At 51.0% G+C, this 19,924-nt stretch overlaps 1 protein-coding gene across 2 annotated transcripts in view; it reads left to right on the top strand.

The window, feature by feature from the left end:
- Positions 1-19,924, top strand: part of esama (endothelial cell adhesion molecule a) — a 34,338-nt gene that overhangs the window by 7,921 nt on the left and 6,493 nt on the right. The window lies entirely within an intron of this gene.

The following is a 19,924-nucleotide window of genomic DNA, read 5'->3' as shown; positions in this document are numbered from 1 at the left end:
TAAAAAATACAAACAAAATATGCTAATGAGGCAACATTTTTCTCCTTCCCCCTGCTTGGTGTCCACCTCTTCTGCTGGGAAAGTGAGGAGGACATACATCTCATCGCTGGACATGTCTATGCTCCTGCTCTCTGTACACTCATGAGGCACAAAGGCAGCAAGGCAGAGCTCTGTACGCTCATGAGGCACAAAGGCAGCGAGGCAGAGCTCTGTACGCTCATGAGGCACAAAGGCAGCAAGGCAGAGCTCTGTACGCTCATGAGGCACAAAGGCAGCAAGGCAGAGCTCTGTACGCTCATGAGGCACAAAGGCAGCGAGGCAGAGCTCTGTACGCTCATGAGGCACAAAGGCAGCGAGGCAGAGCTCTGTACGCTCATGAGGCACAAAGGCAGCGAGGCAGAGCTCTGTACGCTCATGAGGCACAAAGGCAGCGAGGCAGAGCTCTGTACGCTCATGAGGCACAAAGGCAGCAAGGCAGAGCTCTGTACGCTCATGAGGCACAAAGGCAGCGAGGCAGAGCGCTCGGGGAGAGCGACTCAATAATCTCCCAGGATGTCTTTGAAGAGGTGGAAATATTTTAAACTGAATGCTAAACAGGATCTATCAGGATTAAGTCTGGATTTTGATGCGGTCTTAGCTTAGCATGACAAACGTTTTTTGGAGGGAAGAGAAATATGGAAATGGTGACGCTACATTAACCGCTGTACAGAATAATACTCTTTCTTCATGGTAAACTTCCTATCTCCTGTATGTTGGGCGTGTTTAAAGTCCCTGCCTTTCTAGGTAAACGGAAATAGGAACTGGAAGGCATATGAAATCTCATAATTGCCAATAACAGTTTCAGACTGCCACATGCTGCGCTTAACACGCATTTCTTTTTGCTAAATATCTGTTTTTCAATGCAGAGCTGCACCATTAGTGCAGCGTTTCGGCCGTGAATAGATCTGTCGCCTGCTCTGTGTTCGTTTCAAAGCTTTCTGCCGTTGACATTTTCAACATCATTAGGGACTGTTCATCATTAGGGACTGTTCATTACTCCCATTGATTAGTCTGGGTGGTCCAGGCTGTGAGTGCATTAACCTGCAGCTGGGGACAAGCGGGGACTCTTCATTTGGGTTCCTCCTAACCCTAACCCTCCTCCTACTTACCCTCCTGGAATAAACAGGAACAAATGTCTGTCATTGACAGGCGTTTTGGTTTGTGACAGGGAGAGCGTGTAGTCTTGAGGGAGAGGCAGGTTTGTGACAGGGAGAGCGTGTAGTCTTGAGGGAGAGGCAGGTTTGTGACAGGGAGAGCGTGTAGTCTTGAGGGAGAGGCAGGTTTGTGACAGGGAGAGCGTGTAGTCTTGAGGGAGAGGCAGGCTGGATAAGGTGGAGGGCAGTGGGGAGCAGTGTTGCTATCCAGCCAGGCAGCTTGAGGGTGCAGGTGTAGCGTGTATGAACAGAGAGGCCTTCTGACCCAGAGCCTAAGGCCTGGACGAACACCCAGCCTGTGTTCTCTTGGGTCCAGCTGCTATGCTCCGCTTCAGAGGAACTCACCAGACAGGAGGTGAGGCTGAGGACATGTGGAATACCCTCTCACACCTGCTTCATGGTGATCTGCTGGTCTGGACATCTTGAATCACAGTTGAAGGGCCAGGGTCAATAGCAAAATAATACCTTAGCAATCACAGAGCAGATGTCCAGGGGTCGTTCAGAGACCATCTAGTCAGTCTCTCCATCTCCCCTGCATCTTGTCAGTTGACATCACCAGCATCATCAGATGATCGTGTGATCCATAACTGTTCTCCTGAGATCCTCCTCGTCGCTCTACTTCCTCTGCTGTCACGGAAAGATTATCATCTTCTGTCAGACTTGATATCAATACACACACACACACACAGTCAGGACTCATCACTGAGGAACATCAGTGTCTGTGTAATGAGGTTTCTCATGACAACACCTCGCACACACCCACACTCACTCACCTCGGCCTGTCACTAGGGAAGACCTGGGTGCGTGGAGGAGGAAAACATCAGACCAGCCGCGCTGACGACAACCTCGTCTGGCTTAAAGCACGTGTGTAAAAATAGTTTCATCTGTAGAGGATGTGTCTTCCCCTTCCTGTAGATCATCAACTTTCAATGAACCAGCCCAGCACCCTTGTTACACTGTAGATACACACGTTACCCTCCATGTAAAGGAGTGGAGTCAGGTGGCTGAGCGGTGAGGGAATCGGGCTAGTAATCCGAAGGTTGCCAGTTCGATTCCCGGTCATGCCAACTGACGTTGTGTCCTTGGGCAAGGCACTTCACCCTACTTGCCTCAGGGAGAATGTCCCTGTACTTACTGTAAGTCGCTCTGGATAAGAGCGTCTGCTAAATGACTAAATGTAAATGTAATGTAAAGGTGTGTTTGTGTGTGTATATATATATAGAATATTATCTATCCATAGCTGAGAGAGTGATCAGAGCAGTGACCCGGGCGAGGCCAGCACAGACCCACACAGGTGTGCAACACTTGCTGCAGGTGTGTGTGCAACACTAGGATGCAACACTGCCTGGTAGAGCTGCAGATTCAACTAGTTTAATGGAGCCTGTAAGGGTTAGGGTTAAGGTTAGGACTGCGAGGATTAGACTGGGATTATGGAGGAGTTGCGACATATCAGCAAATTAGAGAGCATTAATCTGAGAAACAGACCAAACTGTAGTGTGCAACTGGACAGCAGAGTGTGCGTGTCTGAGAGTGTGTGTGTGTCTGAGTGTGTCTGAGAGTGTGGGTGTGTCTGAGAGTGTGTGTGTGTGTGTGTGTGTGTCTGTGTGTGTGTGTCTGAGAGTGTGTGTGTCTGAGAGTGTGTGTGTCTGAGAGTGTGTGTCTGAGAGTGTGATATTTTACGTTCTACATGTGTTCCAGTTAGGTCACCAGCGAAAAACACCAGGAGAGATTACCTTGTTATAACATAATGCTATGCTAAATCCACACATTTCCACAATGCCCAGGGACTTCTGAAATCGATGAAGGGAAATTCGCCTTCACACCGGCAACTGTGAGGGAAATTAAGCCTTCTTTCCAGTGAAGCAATATTCTCTAAATCCCAGTTTGTGACCATGCATGAAATTGTATGTATTTCCCCAGGATTTTCTGTGTTTGGTGAGGAGAGAGTTTTCTGGCAGTGCAGCTGATTGTTTAGCAGTGTGAGGAGCTATCAGCCTGCTCAGGGAAGATAAATCACACACTCTGGACAGGAGCATGGGCCATAGTCAACACACACACACACACATACTTAACACACACACCTAACACATACCTAACACACATACTAAACCTGCACTAGTGCACATTCTATTTCTGGTGGCAGAATGAAGGTAAATCTCATGCCACTCAAATCCACATGACTGACTGTGCAGCTCTACAGAGAGAGAGAACATCTGAGCTATGATTTATTAATGCCTCAAGGATGTGTGTGTGTGTTTGTGGGGGGTGTTCTTAACCCGAACCCTGCCTAATCTTCACCTTCAACCTTTATCTCGTTCTAACACTAATTCTAACCCTGATCCCTAAACCCTCTACACCCTGGAAACAACACTTGAAGTTGTGGTGCCCAAGAAAACGTCCCTACAACGGCTCTCATGTCTTAGTCTGCTAGTTCAGAGTTGACTTCTGGACCAGACAAGGGTAGTTCAACAAGACCACACACACCCACATCATACAAGCACTACACACACAAATACAACACCACACACACACCAGTGCATTGCAACCATTTTGACCAAGCTAGCAGCACAAACTCTAGCCTCTCATATTACAGGGCTGGCTTGGAAAAGGTTTCACATCATACGACAGGGCTGGCTTGGAAAGGCTTTCTGAGTGGCTGGCAGGGTGCGTCTAAGCTGTGAAAATTGTAATTTGTTTTCAGCTGAGGCTGGATGGGCAGGCCACCCTGCTTCACCTGCTGTGAAGGAAGATTCACACGAACCTGCAGCAGGAAGAGGAGTAATTATATCCTCCCCAGCAGAGGGCTTGTCCGGGCACAGCACTGTGGGCTTCTCTCAGCGCTAGACTGGATTTGAAACATGCACTGTAATCATAAACACACTTTGTAAGAGTCCAACAATGACTGCTTGTCCAGAGTGGAAGGTGAGCACGCTGGAGACTGTTGCATTATGCACAAGATGGAGGTTATTCTGCTGCTCTGTTGTCTGCTCTGCTCAGACGGTTCATCTGCCTTCTTCTACTCTCTTCTTTAAAGAAACAAAACATCCACAACTAGATAACTTTGTGTGTTTATATTCTTCATCAAAGTGTTTATCAAAGCTACCTTCTCACTCTCTTTCTCACTCTCTCCCTCTCTCTCTCTTTCACCCCCTCTCCCTGTCTCTCTCTGTCTCTCTCTATCTCTCTCTCTCCGTCTCTCTGGTCTGCTCTGGTCCTGGTGTTGTGTTCAGACCACTCAGGGACGAGAGTTTTCAACTGGGGAACTACATGCATTATTTCACAGGCAGAATGACAGCATCAGAAACAGGCTTGAAATTCCAGCAGATATTTGGGTATCAGCAGGCTGTGTGTGTGTGTGTGTGTGTGTGTGTGTGTGTGTGTGTGTGTGTGTGTGTGTGTGTGTGTGTGTGTGCGTGTGTGTGTGTGTGTGTGTATCAGCCACATAGCCTGGGCTCCCCTGTGAGGTAGTCTGTCCTGCTCACAGCGGGGCAACACAGACTCATGCTGTACGGATGTCAGGTCTGAGGCGACCAGCAGTAGTATTAGAGACTGTCATGATCCCTGAAGGAAAGTGACATCATGATCCCTGAAGGAAGTGACGTCATGATCCCTGAAGGAAGTGACGTCATGATCCCTGAAGGGAAGTGACACTCTACAGCTTTTATCGAGCCGGAAAACGTTTGATTCACACTGATCTGTGGATTAAGCGTGTGCACAATGAGGATATGTGTTTTGACTTTGACTATCAGCCCTATATACATCTACGTCACACGGTTATCAGAATGACCTGACACACCCAGAGTCCAGCCTGCCCAGCTCAGTGGTCACTGGGGTCACACAGCTACTCTGCACACCTGGAGGGTTAGAGAAAACTAGACACAACTGACTGGATCAGTAGCTGAACATGTCATTAGCTGGTGTGATAGCAAGACTAGTCAGGAGTCAGGGAGAGTCCTGTGTTCCCTCATACATAAATCATCTGTAGGAGAGGCACTGTAGTCCCTTTGATAATGAGCTGTGGACAACAAGTCCAGGACCAGAATTGAAAGAGAAAATGCTAGCCACTGCTGTCACCTTTCATAAAGGTGAAAGGTCAGATTGTGATGGTGGTTCCTGGTTCATTCTGTTCTGTGGTGAGATAGAAACCAGCCGGCTGCTGAGGTATTTAGGATTCAGAAAACAAGGCTTGTGTTTTCTCCTCTAACCAAGATCAGTGAGATAGCTGTACCTGCAGGATCAGACTCAAACATGTCCGTTATGTTCAGCCCAGCGGACAGAGGACAGCATGTTGGAGTCTGACAGGGTTGAGGACAGCATGTTGGAGCTCTTTAATCACTCCAGTCCACCGTGGTGTTTATATTCAACCCTTTCCTTCAAGTCTACAGCTTCATTAACAAACAAACTGCAACCAGACTGAGATACCCGCGGTTCTTCCTAGAGGAAGAAGTTTTTTTTAATGACTTTGCACATGGTTACAGCACCTGCTTGTGCCTCTCTCCTCCCTGCTTCTTTGAAGATTCAGTTTGATGTGAGGGAATATACCCATGAGGAGGTCTGCTGAGGCCGTGTGTGAAGCCTGTTCTAGCGACAGCCGGGGTGTTTGAGGTGGTGAGCAGGTCTGGATGGGTTAAGTGGATTCTTCTCGTGGTCAAAGTGCAGTCTCGTCTAGGTAGACTGACCTCACGCTCATTAATATGTAGATAGAAAGGGATGGAATTGAACTGAGCGGTTGTAAACCTTTCAGAGCGAACATCTCCATGACGATGTTGGTGCGTAACAGAGCACTGCACGTGGCTGTACTGGGATGTAACTAAACCAGGAGCCCTTTCAGACAAGCGCCCTTTTCAAATTGTTTTCCACTGAATGCATCATTCTGAGCCAGTAGATTTAGAAAACGAGGGAAATGGCTCAGGGTGGGGCGAGAGAGAAAGAGAGAAGAAAATAGAAGTGACATTGGTGGGGCGAGAGAGAAAGGGAGTGAAGGGGGAGAGAGGGAGAAGAAGAATGGATCGCTGTGCTGCCTATCAACAGGAAGAGACGCTGGCTGTGTCCTCTTCCTCTTCCCTAACACACCACTTCCCCTCCAGCAGCCTGGCTCTCCCAGATAAGACCCTGTACAGCATTCCTCTTCCCTCCCTCCCTCTCCTCCACCCTCCCCTGTCCAGCCCTCTCCCCGTCCTCCACCAATTCCAGCCCTGTTGTGATCGTCCCCTGATAAAGGCCGCCCGTCCCAAGCTGCAGCAACATAAATAAATTCATCTTGTTGTCGAGGCGCCCTTCCTTCCCTCCTCTCCTATCAGCCCATAGACAGAAGAGGCCTGCGGTGAAGAGCAGCTTTCTGAGGCCGAGCAGGCTGCTGCCACATGACATGTTGAAAAGGCTGAGAGTAGTTGTGGAGATTGGAAGCTGTGGAGGAATGATTTTTAAAAATCTAATTTGGGAGATAGGGAGCTTTGTTACTTAGTGTGCAGGTGGATGGTACGTTGTGTGACTCCAAACTAAGACACCTTCCCTAGAAGACGTCCTGTCTCTCTGCTGTGAGGAAGCTGTGGTGAGATGGAAGGGTAGGTGAGGCAGTTTCAGACCCAGGATGAAGGTACTAGGTCAACAGTTCCAGACCCAGGATGAAGGTACTAGGTCAACAGTTCCAGACCCAGGATGAAGGTACTAGGTCAACAGTTCCAGACCCAGGATGAAGGTACTAGGTCAACAGTTCCAGACCCAGGATGAAGGTACTAGGTCAACAGTTCCAGACCCAGGATGAAGGTACTAGGTCAACAGTTCCAGCCGTAGAGCCCAACAAAGGAGCTGAGAGGAAATGTGAAGCCTGTGTCTGACTACTCCTCCCTTCCTTCCTGCAACCGGAGCCCCACTGTGGAGGAGAGACACTAGCTAACAGGGAGGGGGGAGTTAGTGGGTGTGTGTTTGTGCACAAGCATGTGTGTGTGTGGGGGGTGCTTATCTGTGTGTGTGTTGTCAGTAACTCTAGTCCAGCTCCATTCAGGACACAGCAGAGAGAGAGCGGTTCATGCCTGTCATTCAGCACGGACCCACTGACACCAGAAGCTGCTTCTCAGGAGACACAAAGAGCCCTTTCACAGCAGGCCCTACCTGGGGCAGCTCCACCACCCTGCCCCTCCCCCGGCCCCTCCCCCGGCCCCTCCCCCGGCCCCTCCCCCGGCCCCCGCCACGCCAGCCTCCCCTGGAGGAAGCTGTGCCAGGGGAGGAGAGGAGAGAGAACGTTTGGGATTTGGAACAGGAGAAGAGACTAGGAGGCTTTTTAAGGGAACTTTTAGAGTCGTTCCTCCTCCGAAATCACACAACAGAATTGAATCTCCTCCTCCTGCTCGTGCTAGGCTGGCTGCCTTTACTTCAGTCTGTCTTCAGTAGAATAGACACCTGGAGAATCACCCAGAGAACAAGACAGTCATGTAGTGCACCTCTGTGTGTGGATCTCACCTGACTCCACCCCTCCCCTCTCCTCGCCCCGCCTGCAGACTAGCTTGTCATCAGCGCAGGCCTAGCATGCCAGGCTGCCACAGCAGAGAGACGCGCCTCTTGGGACATGAAGTTAATTAATAAATCATTTGAGTTTTTGGTTTCAGTTTATAAAATATTCAGGGGAGATCAATCTAGTCAGTTGAAGACTTTAAACACATACGGATGTTATCTATATCGATCGAAAGTTTTACATTGAAGGAAACATCATAAGTTTTCCCCCCTTTAAACCAGCGGGCAACTGATTGGTCATGGGGACAAGCCTAACTATTCAGATCCAAATCCCACTGATTTGGGTAAATTACTACCACCAAGATTCCAGATTATTTCCATGTTGCCCGACCGTCATGTGTCTGTAGTGTTTAGACAGTACTCAGAAGCCTTTGTGGTTCCAAAACAGGTCTACGTCTTAACTGACATGAGCTCATATTTCTGCCATCTTGTGACTTCCCAGAGCAAGTAAACTATTAGTCATTTATATTTTAGCTGTGTATGAGTGTGTGTGTGTGTTTGCGTGTGTGTTTGCGTGTGCGCTTACGTGTACACATTCCGGTTGGGATTCATCTCTCTAAGTCCCACTGTGCCTGGGGCCATCCTGGTCTCTGTAGGGGTGTTACCTTCAGAGACGCGCTGGAGGCTGATGGGATTAGGAGCGTGGAGGCTTACTGGGCACAGGCCTGGCTTGTTCCATCACCCAATCTCACAGAGTGCAACAAGAGACCTTTGAGTAGAGGGGTGACCATGTTGCCAAACTCTACACACACACACATCACATCTCCTCTTGATCACAGTCATCTTCGAGATCTTCTAGATGTTTCCTCCCTCTGGGTTCTCCTGCAGCGTACCACAGCTCCTCCGTGTTAGAGGAATCCAGCGATGTTTCTGTGTGTTGGTCTGCAGTGGTCTACAGGTCTGCAGTGGTCTGCAGTGGTCTACAGATATCTTGTGGTCTGCAGTGGTCTGCAGGTCTGCAGTGGTCTGCAGTGGTCTACAGGTCTGCAGTGGTCTACAGGTCTGCAGTGGTCTGCAGTGGTCTACAGGTCTGCAGTGGTCTACAGGTCTGCAGTGGTCTGCAGTGGTCTACAGGTCTGCAGTGGTCTACAGGTCTGCAGTGGTCTGCAGTGGTCTACAGGTCTGCAGTGGTCTACAGGTCTGCAGTGGTCTACAGGTCTGCAGTGGTCTGCAGTGGTCTACAGGTCTGCAGTGGTCTACAGGTCTGCAGTGGTCTACAGGTCTGCAGTGGTCTACAGGTCTGCAGTGGTCTGCAGTGGTCTACAGGTCTGCAGTGGTCTACAGGTCTGCAGTGGTCTACAGGTCTGCAGTGGTCTACAGGTCTGCAGTGGTCTGCAGTGGTCTACAGGTCTGCAGTGGTCTACAGGTCTGCAGTGGTCTACAGGTCTGCAGTGGTCTACAGGTCTGCAGTGGTCTACAGGTCTGCAGTGGTCTGCAGTGGTCTACAGGTCTGCAGTGGTCTACAGGTCTGCAGTGGTCTACAGGTCTGCAGTGGTCTACAGGTCTGCAGTGGTCTACAGGTCTCCCTTACCCTGCATCCAGTCAGATGCAACCTGGTGTCTCTAAAGACCCAAGAACCACCTCCCTCCAGTGAAACACAAGCATGTCGACAGGAACACGGAGCCGCAGAGGGAAGATTCACAGTCCTTCTTACAGCATGAAACAAGTCCTGTCTGGCTTTCGTTATTCTTCATAAAGCACCCTTACTGAGGTGCGTAAATCAGGTACTCCTCTTTCCCTATCTTGACTCAGGAGAAGATGTTATCAGTTAGCCTAAACAGTCACATTCCTTAACATGGACAACATGTATACTTTGTTCCAATTCCTCAACATAAAGTATTAAATCATAGAGCACCGAGTGCTGTCTCAGTGATGTGTGGAGGCCTACACATTCCTGTCTTGGTCACATCATTCTGGTCAATGACCTCTGGAGCATTTATAAACCATCAAATAAACAAGCTTATTCTCACCTCATCAAATAAACAGAAACACTTCCAAGGTTGATCTGGTCGTTCATCAACACCTGCCACACAGGACCAGAAGTAGACGCTTATGTTGAACTCTTCAGTCCAGTTTGACAGTCCTGGTCTGAGGACTGGTGGATCACACTCAGCCTGTGTTCGTGAGGACTGGTGGATCACACTCAGCCTGTGTTCATGAGGACTGGTGGATCACACTCAGCCTGTGTTCGTGAGGACTGGTGGATCACACTCAGCCTGTGTTCATGAGGACTGGTGGATCACACTCAGCCTGTGTTCATGAGGACTGGTGGATCACACTCAGCCTGTGTTCATGAGGACTGGTGGATCACACTCAGCCTGTGTTCATGAGGACTGGTGGATCACACTCAGCCTGTGTTCGTGAGGACTGGTGGATCACACTCAGCCTGTGTTCGTGAGGACTGGTGGATCACACTCAGCCTGTGTTCATGAGGACTGGTGGATCACACTCAGCCTGTGTTCATGAGGACTGGTGGATCACACTCAGCCTGTGTTCATGAGGACTGGTGGATCACACTCAGCCTGTGTTCATGAGGACTGGTGGATCACACTCAGCCTGTGTTCATGAGGACTGGTGGATCACACTCAGCCTGTGTTCATGAGGACTGGTGGATCACACTCAGCCTGTGTTCATGAGGACTGGTGGATCACACTCAGCCTGTGTTCATGAGGACTGGTGGATCACACTCAGCCTGTGTTCGTGAGGACTGGTGGATCACACTCAGCCTGTGTTCATGAGGACTGATGGATCACACTCAGCCTGTGTTCGTGAGGACTGGTGGATCACACTCAGCCTGTGTTCGTGAGGACTGGTGGATCACACTCAGCCTGTGTTCGTGAGGACTGGTGGATCACACTCAGCCTGTGTTCATGAGGACTGATGGATCACACTCAGCCTGTGTTCATGAGGACTGGTGGATCACACTCAGCCTGTGTTCATGAGGACTGGTGGATCACACTCAGCCTGTGTTCGTGAGGACTGGTGGATCACACTCAGCCTGTGTTCATGAGGACTGGTGGATCACACTCAGCCTGTGTTCGTGAGGACTGGTGGATCACACTCAGCCTGTGTTCATCAGTTCTAAGAAACGCCACTCTGGATGTCACCTCGTCATGGAGCGTTAATCTCCCACCGTGTGGACTTCCCTCTACACTCGTCCTCTCAGCCTGTGGACATAATCTATCTTTAGCTGCTCTGTCATCTTTGGACTGTGGCCAGATCAACATGGACAGTGGTATTTTACCATAAACAATTCCTCAAAATCCAAAAAGATTGTGCTATCATAGACTAGTGTCCTCAAACACTCTGCCCATGTGCAACTTTGTAAATGTAGCAACAAAGTCAGGCTGATCATTCAGCAAGGATAAATCTGTATTCATTTATCAACAATAGTTTGGTTTTGTGTTTTGTTCACACAAAAGAATCCAGAGCCTCTACGTAATATACCTTGCCTGGTTGAGGTGGCTACTTACTGACCCTTGATCTTCTGATGTACTGTCTATAAGTACTGTTTGTACGTCAGTTTGGCTAACAGCGTCTGCTGGATGAGAAAGATGTAAATATAAGCTGGTCTCTCTCTGGGCAGACCTGGTCTCTCTCTGGGCAGACCTGGTCTCTCACTGGGCAGACCTGGTCTCTCTCTGGGCAGACCTGGTCTCTCTCTGGGCAGACCTGGTCTCTCACTGGGCAGACCTGGTCTCTCTCTGGGCAGACCTGGTCTCTCACTGGGCAGACCTGGTTTCTCTCTGGGCAGACCTGGTCTCTCACTGGGCAGACCTGGTCTCTCTCTGGGCAGACCTGGTCTCTCACTGGGCAGACCTGGTCTCTCTCTGGGCAGACCTGGTCTCTCACTGGGCAGACCTGGTCTCTCTCTGGGCAGACCTGGTCTCTCTCTGGGCAGACCTGGTCTCTCACTGGGCAGACCTGGTCTCTCTCTGGGCAGACCTGGTCTCTCTCTGGGCAGACCTGGTCTCTCACTGGGCAGACCTGGTCTCTCTCTGGGCAGACCTGGTCTCTCTCTGGGCAAAGCTGCTTCCTCTCGTCCTCGGGGCTGCTCCGTCAGAGGAGGGCTTCCCCGTGGCGTGAGACTTGACCCCTGCCACAGGAAGAGTAACCGCAGCAACAGGAAGTGGCTTGTCATAAACAGGAAGTGGCTTGTCATAAATACGTGCGCTGCAGCCAGCAGGCTTCAGGGCTACTGTTTGTCTCTCTGACCCTCGAGGTCTCCAATTAGGACTCAGATAGGGAGGATGTTTACGTCCTAATATGGTCATGGCGACCCACATTGAAACCTGAGGCGCTGAAGTTGTTGAGGGGGTAAAGTTGAAGTTGTAGAAGTCTCTGGACTGTTGTGTGTGTTGTGCGTGTGTTGTTTGAGTGTGTGTGTGCCTCTTGTTCATGTGTTCTTGCTGTTTCTTGGTGCTTGGTGCACTCTTTGTCGCAGTGGGCCGCTTTAAGCTCGGGTTAAGAGCTGCAATCCTTCTGTCCAGTCCAGTCCAGACGTGTTTACAGAGAGCGTCACTAAACCGATGTGACGGCGTGTGGGAACACCAGTAAGCCCCAGGGGATGCTGGGTAATCCAGCCCAGAGTTCCAGGGCCCTGCGCTCTCTCTACTCAAACTGAGCCTCGGAAGAACATGACTATTTTTAGGGTTCATCATTTTTAGGTCTTTTCCTGGCTCAGCCTCAGAACAAAAACATATCCTGTGGCATGTGGAATTTTGCTCAGACACTTACAAAATATATTTTGTTTCTATAACCATGAGATGGAAAAAACAACAACCCCGAAAGTGACATCACTGAGTGACATCACTGAGTGCATCTCTGAGGGTGTTTGTAAATAGAACAGGTTCAGTTAGCATTGAAACATGCGTGTCTTGCATGGCAACATAGCCCTTATCAGTGTTTCACATCAGCGAAGGATTAATGACTTGTCATCGCCCCCCTCCCCTCATCGCCTCCCTCTTGCCCTACCAGGGGAGCAAAACACAAGCCTCTTAATTACTAAACTCCTTATCAAAATTCACGAGTTTCTGTTAAACATTTCTGTTTAACATAATTCAGGTTTGGCTGAGTGCTGTGCTGGCGGGGGGAGGTGTGTATAGCAGGAGAGGAGTGTGTATAGCAGGAGAGGAGAGTGTATAGCAGGAGAGGAGTGTGTATAGCAGGAGAGGAGTGTGTATAGCAGGAGAGGTGAGGAGTGTGTATAGCAGGAGAGGTGAGGAGTGTGTATAGCAGGAGAGGTGAGGAGTGTGTATAGCAGGAGAGGTGAGGAGTGTGTATAGCAGGAGAGGTGAGGAGTGTGTATAGCAGGAGAGGTGAGGAGTGTGTATAGCAGGAGAGGAGAGTGTATAGCAGGAGAGGAGAGTGTATAGCAGGAGAGGAGAGTGTATAGCAGGAGAGGAGAGTGTATAGCAGGAGAGGAGTGTGTATAGCAGGAGAGGAGTGTGTATAGCAGGAGAGGAGAGTGTATAGCAGGAGAGGAGAGTGTATAGCAGGAGAGGAGAGTGTATAGCAGGAGAGGTGAGGAGTGTGTATAGCAGGAGAGGTGAGGAGTGTGTATAGCAGGAGAGGAGAGTGTATAGCAGGAGAGGAGTGTGTATAGCAGGAGAGGAGTGTGTATAGCAGGAGAGGAGTGTGTATAGCAGGAGAGGAGAGTGTATAGCAGGAGAGGAGTGTGTATAGCAGGAGAGGAGAGTGTATAGCAGGAGAGGAGAGTGTATAGCAGGAGAGGTGAGGAGTGTGTATAGCAGGAGAGGTGAGGAGTGTGTATAGCAGGAGAGGTGAGGAGTGTGTATAGCAGGAGAGGAGAGTGTATAGCAGGAGAGGAGAGTGTATAGCAGGAGAGTAGAGTGTATAGCAGGAGAGGAGAGTGTATAGCAGGAGAGGAGAGTGTATAGCAGGAGAGGAGAGTGTATAGCAGGAGAGGAGTGTGTATAGCAGGAGAGGAGTGTGTATAGCAGGAGAGGAGTGTGTAGAGAGAAGTGTGCTGTTGTATCCCTGTTGAGTTCTTAGGATGGGTGAACTGGCATGATGAGAGGTGGGCAGTCTGTGGGCATGCCATGGCCGCACAGAACACACACACAGTGTTATGCTCAACATCTCCCCACAGTATTCACAGCTACAACAAAGCCACAAGGCCCTTCATGTCCAGGGCCTTGCTGTCCCTGCCTGGCTCCTCCCCCACCTGAGCCCCTCTCCTCCCTGAGGCCCCGCTCCACACCCCCCTGCCAGGGCCCCGCTCCACACCCCCCTGCCAGGGCCCCGCTCCACACCCCCCTGCCAGGGCCCCGCTCCACACCCCCCTGCCAGGGCCCCGCTCCACACCCCCCTGCCAGGGCCCCGCTCCACACCCCCCTGCCAGGGCCCCACTCCACACCCCCCTGCCAGGGCCCCGCTCCACACCCCCCTGCCAGGGCCCCACTCCACACCCCCCTGCCAGGGCCCCGCTCCACACCCCCCTGCCAGGGCCCCACTCCACACCCCCCTGCCAGGGCCCCACTCCACACCCCCCTGCCAGGGCCCCACTCCACACCCCCCTGCCAGGGCCCCGCTCCACACCCCCCTGCCAGGGCCCCACTCCACACCCCCCTGCCAGGGCCCCACTCCACACCCCCCTGCCAGGGCCCCACTCCACACCCCCCTGCCAGGGGGCCCCGCTCCACACCCCCCTGCCAGGGCCCCGCTCCACACCCCCCTGCCAGGGCCCCGCTCCACACCCCCCTGCCAGGGCCCCACTCCACACCCCCCTGCCAGGGCCCCACTCCACACCCCCCTGCCAGGGCCCCACTCCACACCCCCCTGCCAGGGGGCCCCGCTCCACACCCCCCTGCCAGGGGCCCGCTCCACACCCCCCTGCCAGGGCCCCGCTCCACACCCCCCTGCCAGGGCCCCGCTCCACACCCCCCTGCCAGGGCCCCGCTCCACACCCCCCTGCCAGGGCCCCGCTCCACACCCAGGATCAGAGACGGCTGGCTCTGCTCTGGTATAGCTCAGTGGGTCTAGTATGGCGGTATGAGTGTAGATCAGTGGTTAGAGGGTTTGACTGCTGATTGAGAGGTCACAGGTTCAAATGCCCCCCCTTCCCCTGTAAGTTGATTGTGACGAAGGCCTCAGCTAAATGGATCCAGTATTATTATCTAGTCCCCTGGGATACAACACCAGAGGACTGCTGCTAATATCAAGTCTGAAGGTGTCCCTGTCTCTCTGGTTCCCTGTGCAGAGGAATACCCAATCACTGGCACACACACGTCAAAACAATCCCTCTCCCTTGACAGCTTTTGATTCCACTGTAACAACCACACACACACAGACTGTACACACACACTAACACAACAACAGGCTAGTCCCTGGGCCAGTCCCTGTGACAGCTGCCAGATGAGGGCAAATGAAATCAGAACAGGGATATGAGCCCTTCAGATTGAAGGTTAGCAGGTTGCCAGGTTTGTGTGTCACTGACCGCTACGACAGATTGTATCCAGTCTCGCTCTCCCTGCAGATCAGCCCAGCGGGGGGGGGAGACATGGGGGGATAACAATGGGGTAAATTCATCATGGTAATCCAGTGGTATCTGAAGGGATTGTCACCTGCCACCTTTCAGTATTGTGCAGCTTGATCCGCTCCCTCCAGCTGTTGCGTGGACAGGAGGGTCCTGGAGCAGAGAGAGGGGAGGAAACACACCAGCAGCACCTCTGACACCTCCTCGAAACTCCTCCCCTCTGACACCTCCTCGAAACTCCTCCCCTCTGACACCTCCTCGAAACTCCTCCCCTCTGACACCTCCTCGAAACTCCTCCCGTCTGACACCTCCTCGAAACTCCTCCCCTCTGACACCTCCTCGAAACTCCTCCCCTCTGACACCTCCTCGAAACTCCACACCTCCTCTCCCCTCTGACACCTCCTAAACTCCACACCTCCTCTCCCCTCTGACACCTCCTCTAAACTCCTCACCTCCTCTCCCCTCTGACACCTCCTCTAAACTCCTCACCTCCTCTCCCCTCTGACACCTCCTCTAAACTCCTCACCTCCTCTCCCCTCTGACACCTCCTCTAAACTCCTCACCTCCTCTCCCCTCTGACACCTCCTCTAAACTCCTCACCTCCTCTCCCCTCTGACACCTCCTCTAAACACAGGAAAGCATTTCCCAGTATGATTGTTTGAAGGCAGGTGCTCACGGTACAGACTGTGTGTAAGAGTGTGTAAGAGTGTGTATGTGAGAGTGTGTGTGAGAGTGTGTATGTGACAGTGTGAGAGAGTGTGTGTGAGAGTGTGTATGTGAGGGTGTGAGCGTGTGTGTGTGAGAGTGTGTGTGTGAGAGTGTGTATGTGAGAGTGTGAGCGTGTGTGTGAGAGTGTGTGTGTGAAAGTGTGTGTGTGAGAGTGTGGGTGTGAGAGTGTGAGCGTGTGTGTGTGAGAGTGTGTGTGTGAGAGTGTGTATGTGAGAGTGTGAGCGTGTGTGTGAGAGTGTGGGTGTGAAAGTGTGTGTGTGAGAGTGTGGGTGTGAGCTTTCTGTGTGACCTCTGTCACTGTGTCATCTGCTATTTCTGGGCTTGAGCACTATCAGGAGACTCAGCGTTTTCCTCTTGGCCATTGTCTGCAAAAAGCAAAGGAAATGTGCTTGTGTGGGTGTGTTTGTATTTGTTTGCGTGTATGTGTGTGAGTGTGTGTGAGAGCGAGTGTGTGTGTGAGCGTGGATATGTGTGAGTGTGTGTGATTTCACCCATAGAGGATGCTGAGTGCAGTGTTTTGCAGCAGTAAGGACAGTTTGTGGTAAATGTTCCCATCCTTTCGCCTCTCTTCCAGCGTTATCATCCTGTGTTGCCGAGTGACCAGTGTGTGAAATGACTGCTCTGTTGGCTTGTCCACTTATTACTTTTGTGGTTGAAACTGTATTGAAATTATAAAAAATGTCCAGTTGATTTATTCCAGAGCAGCGGTTTCTTATCAATGTGTCTCACAAGGAGCCTCAAAGTAACTGGCTGTTGGATTGTGTTGGTTAATACTCCCTCTCTCTCCTAGACGCCCCCTCTCTCTCCTAGACGCCCCCTCTCTCTCCCAGACGCCCCCTCTCTCTCCCAGACGCCCCCTCTCTCTCCCAGATGCTCCCTCAATCAGATGAGCTGCTCCATCATGCTCCCATTAACCTCCAGCCTGCTGCCCTATATCCCCATCAGCAGCTCCACTCACACTGCACACTCACACACTCACACACACACACTCACACGCTCTCACACACACACACACACACACACACGCTCTCACACACAGATGTGTACTGGTATCCAGTAGCTACAGCAGCTTCCTGTTAGAGTGCTGGGGAGGGAGCCAGGGAGAGAGACTGATGAAGACAGGAGGCCTGGAGGGGCGGATCACATGGAGAATACTATAGTACTGCTGTCTGCTGCTGAGAGGGTGTGTGTGTGTGGGGGGGGGGGGGGGGGGGAGAGGGGGGGGGAGGAGGGGGGGGGGGCGGTGGCATGATAATTTTTTCTTCCACAAGGTCACAGGTGTTGGATAATCTTCCTCTCTTTAACTCACAAACAACTTTCCTTCTGACTGGAACTGCCCTGAGTTATCTTAGATATGTGTGTGTGTTTGAATGCGTGTGTGTGTTTGAGTGTGTGTCTGTGTGCTTGCCAAGAGATACCAATGCAATCTTTTGTGTGTACAATTTACATACTGTACTAGATGTAACTGTAGAGAGATTTCTAGAAACCACATTTGCTGACTTCCACTACTATTGCAACATCTATTTTGCTGTAGAGCCTTGAGGAGATTCAGTAGAGACATATGCAGTCATATAATATGATGATGATTATATAACAAACTAGTTCTTGTACATCTGTCATCTGCAGTTTGTGTTTGTCCCCAGCTCTCAGAGCTTGTGATAAGCGAGTCTTTGATGTGCGTAATAAGTTCTGATCTGAGATCTGCTGGGACCAGTTCAGTGGGATCTCTACCAGGGAGTGTGGTGTTTCTCCACGACGCCCAGATCAGCCGTGTGTGTGTCGCACAGCTGTCCTCAGAAGACTGGAGCGCTGGTTTTATCACCCAGGAGTCCTTCTGATCCTCCCCACAGATTACAATCTCTCTCTCTTTAACTCCTATCTCTCTCTCTCTCTTCCCCATTCATCTCTCTGATGTCTTTGCATTCATCTTTTCCTCTGATTCCTATCAACACCCCCCCCACACACACACACACACTTGGGATAATCAGCACTGTGGTACTGATAAGTTTTATGAAAGTCCAATTGATTTCTCTCATCACACGTTCCACTGTCAGCCTCTGGGACTTCCAAGAGACGTGAAGTTTGCTTCAACATCAACACCAGCTTTCTACAGCCTTCCTTTCTTCCATCGATAAGACCTGGGAGGAAGTGTGTTCTCCACCCAGCGCTCCTCTCAACATGAAAGACCTCACGGAAGCTACAACGCTAATAAACAAACTAAATAAACCGTCAGAAGGTTGCAGCTAGTTCTTAATCTACCAACTCAGAAACCTCCATAAAAGGTAAACAGATCTCATCCGTCTTCCTGCAATTAAGATCTGCTTTACTTGAGCTTGACAGCATCCTCCACCTCTCCCCTCCTCCACCTCCCCTCCTCCACCTCCCCTCTGCATGCTGCTGTGTCCCCAGGGCCAGGCAGGGAGGGGCCCTCTCTCTCACACACACACACACACACACACACACCAGTACCTAAGGTCTTGTCACGCATGCACATTGAGAGTTTACTCTGATCACATGCTTGGTAGATTCTGCTCTTCCTGTCTCAGACAGAGTCCTCGCTCACTGTGACTCCTCCTCTAGAGTAGTGCTGGTACAGGATCATTCCTGACAGCCAAAAGCCCAAAATGAACAACTTAAATCAGACCTGTTCAGATTATCCACAAACCCACACATATTCACACACACACACTCATTCACGCATTCACACACACAAACATACACACACATGCCCGCACGCACACGTACCCACACAGATGCCCACACACACATTCACACCATCACATCATCACACCACTCCCATCCTTCTTCTAGTTCTTCATTCCATCCAGCCCCATCGGTCATGATGTAATATTTAAAGCTAATCCTTCAGCCAGCGTGAATGGATTACACCCCTCCACGCCTCCAGATGAGGTCGGAACAAATTGAGCTTCACATCGTTAAACTCTTCTGGGCGAGAGAGAGATGCATTGAGAGAAAGAGAGAGTGACTTGTTGTGGGTATGGTGAATTCATAGTTTCATATTTACCCCATCCCAGGCCCTCTCCTCCTTCCTGTCCTCTGAGGTCCACGCTGGGGTACATCCCTGCAGAACATCCTTCCTCCTCGCTGAAAAAGCCTTGAGGTTGAAGAATGAAAAGCTCTTTAGCAACGTCACATTCAACCAGACCACAACCCCCTCTCCTCTTCCTCTCCCTCTCCCTCTCCCTCTCCTCCTCCTGTTTCCCCTCAATGGACTGTGAATGTTACTACAAATCCAAGCATCAGTTGAATATTCATCCATTATCTCCTCATCTCCTCCTCCTCCTCTTCCCTTTTCAGCTGTGGCCCCTCTCCTTCCTCCATCCTCTCCTCTCAGCTTATCCCTGTCTCATTTCTTTCTTTTCCTTTAATCCCCTCCTCTCCTGGGATGGGCCCCATGGAGGTGCTCTCTGGCAGGCTGCAGCAGAGGGCCAACACCACTCACATGGCAACATGGACAGATGTGTATTCATTTCACAATGGAATGAAGGTTTCAGAGGTTTCTTAAGTGTGACGTGGAGGTGGACTCCATCACCTCTGCATGCAGTATGTCACTGTCAGCCTGTCTGTTTCACGGGTGGCACCTGCACACAGGGACAGTTCAGCCCTGGTCACATGACAGTACTACACAGCCTCACACTGCTGTCTGCATGTACACACACACACACCTGCAGCTGATGGTACCTTTATACAGCCCACCCCAATCATAAATATATGATTGGGGTACATATCCTCTATAGGGAGGGAGAGAAAAGAGGGAGGGAGGGAGGGAGAGGCTACTTAAGGAGAAAGGGATGATTAAAAAACGAGGTTTGGAGAGTGAGCTTGTTTACGTAATGAGAGCAGAGCAGTGACACACAGGTCCTCTGCCATGTCTCTCCATGGTCTTATCCTGGTCTCTCTCTCTCTCTCTTCTCTCTCTTCTCTCTCTCTCTCTCTCTCTCTCTCTCTCTCTCTCTCTCTCTCTCTCTCTCTC

Source organism: Osmerus eperlanus, chromosome 27 (genome assembly GCF_963692335.1).
Source record: "Osmerus eperlanus chromosome 27, fOsmEpe2.1, whole genome shotgun sequence".
In the NCBI taxonomy this organism is placed as follows: Eukaryota; Metazoa; Chordata; class Actinopteri; order Osmeriformes; family Osmeridae; genus Osmerus; species Osmerus eperlanus.
The sequence above is the reverse complement of the archived record's forward strand: the minus strand, read 5'-3'. Positions and strand labels throughout refer to the sequence as shown.